A 2,500-nucleotide genomic window follows, 5' to 3' on the forward strand; every position below is an offset into this window, starting at 1 on the left:
CTCTACTGCGAGTATGTTTCCTTGTTCTTGACTTTAGGGTGACCTTCAAGGATAAACAATTTGAGGGCTGCCGTTCGATCCATTAATTGTAGTCCTTTCACCAGTCTTAAGCAGCTCCACTCAGTTTCCGGTTTGTGATTGTCAGTGAAACTCTAAACCAGTCGTTATCTCTTCATGAGGAATGCCTTACACTTAGGATCGTTATATGCAGTTCGAAAAACTCAAAGTTTGTCTGGAACAACTTGGGGAAAAAAATATAGAAAAATACTTGAAAACTACAAGCTCATTGTTTAGGGATGAGACAAATCTACTGATATAGTCTAATTTCATGGGCAATGGTAGCATCAACCCATCCACCACTAGACGTTGTTTCTCACCTCAGATATCTCGGCCAGTCCTGCCTGCGGTTGCACGCCGCGGTGTCCCCTTTACCCAGGAGGCAAAGATAGCTGGGGAATTTGGTAAAATCTAGCTTTAGTCGCAGCATCTTCGATATTCCCTGGCCTTGGCTTGTTTCCTAATACCTCTGTATCTGTGCAATGCTGTGCATCATCATTATTATCATCAACATCCGCCTCTGTCACTTCTCTGCATGGTTTGTTACAGTGCCGGATCCAGAATTATGAGAAAGGGAGGCCTAGCTCCTTGTAGAAGAGTGGGAGCATGTGAGCGCCAAGAGGAGTCTGGGGCCTCTCCAAGAAAAACTCGAAAATGATGTTTCTCAGACGCATTTCTTTGCATCTGATTTTTTTTTTTTTTTTTTACTTTTTCGGGGTTAAAAATTCAGGTAGGAAATCATAGCTCTGCCAAAATAGGGGGGCGTACGACCCTCACGCGCCACCTTCGATCCGGCCGTGTTATCTATCTATCTGTGTCTCATTCTTCACTGTAGGAACCATTGCCAAAACATTATAGATTTCCTGCTACATGCAAATTTCCCAGTGCTATGTAGGCATTTGGATTTATTAGAAACAAAGCAACCAACGAGCCCTGCAACATGATCGAGCTACATGACCCGTTCTTGGCAACATGAGCTTTGAGGAATCAGCTGCGTTTGTTTGAGCTCGGGGAACTCTTGCAATGTTCCTCCTGACCTTAGGACAGCGCTCGCAAACCACGGCAGAAGAGCGCAATTTCGGGGAAAAATGCAAGTCAGCAATCACGCGCTGACGAGGCACTCGGCCAGGACGCCAATCCTCAAATACTGCATGGCACTAACAAGCAGCGAAAATAAAAACAATGTGGATCTTAGCGAGCCCAAGTTCAAGTTCAACGGCGATCCAGGGAGGCGCGGTCAGTGCCAAGCCCGGACCCGTGCCAAGAGTCAGGGTTAAAAGGGCATGGTGCACAAAGTGAGCTCGGCAACAAGGAGCAAAATCAAACAAACAGGCAAAGCATTCGCACGTGAGACTTTTTTTCCCTCTCTCTCTTTTTCTTTGCCTCCGAGAAAAGTAATGAAGTAATCTCACCCAACCACATGATCTATGCAGTCGTGGAATTTAATTGATTATTCGCAGATGTGATTATAAAGAGTCATTCCAGTTGCCAGATCTGAATAGAAGGTTCGAGTCGGAAACAATGGTAATATTTTTGTTACACAACACGCTAGCAACGCAGCACAGAAGATTGTTTATTTTTGGCTCAGCGGTTGCCCTCTCTTCGAATTCTGTGTATAAGCGACCTGAAAATATATAAGAAGCACGTGCTTTTCTGAGCGCAGAGAGATGATAAACGAAGGTAAACAAGTAACAAAAGCAAGTAAGAGTTTGGGCGTGTGCGTGTGCAATAATTTTCAGAAATAGGAGAGGAATATATACAAAGTTGGGCGTTTCAGCGAGCCACTTTGATTCAATAATTCTTGGCTTCGAAGTGTTTGTTTTACATTGGGATAGAGAGCATTATGCCTGAGCGTAAGATTACCTGTTGTTGTAAACATCACATGAAATATATAGCTTATAACCATTTATGATATTATATTTGTTGATATACTTCTGTTATAGTAGTTATCAATACTATTAACAGTATATTTTGGTTTTATTATTATCATATATTCACTTTGTCTATGAAGTCCTTTTATGCTGCTGTCATTATTGTAATTATCACTAAACGTGTCATTCGGAATGCAAACCTCAGACCAATTAACAACTAAGTACACCTCCCTCCAAAGAAAAAGAATAAAATCAATAGACAAATAAATAATAGCAAGGAATGAAACCCACAACCAGAGAGAGAGAGAGAGAGAGAGAGAGAGAGAGAGAGAGAGAGAGAGAGAGAGAGAGAGAGAGAGAGAGAGAGAGAGAGAGAGAGAGAGAGAAAGAAAGAGAGAGAAAACCGATAGCTACTTTTTTTTTTCTTCCTCTTTCTTTCTTTCTAAATTGCCACGACGCTCGCTGGCTACACCTGGCACAAGGCACAGACACTGCCAGGTTCTCTCTTCTTGAATGGCTGCGTGTCATATGATAGGAATATGATATGGATGACAGGTACTGCACATGATTGG

This window comes from Penaeus vannamei, chromosome 10 (genome assembly GCF_042767895.1).
Source record: "Penaeus vannamei isolate JL-2024 chromosome 10, ASM4276789v1, whole genome shotgun sequence".
Taxonomy (NCBI): Eukaryota; Metazoa; Arthropoda; class Malacostraca; order Decapoda; family Penaeidae; genus Penaeus; species Penaeus vannamei.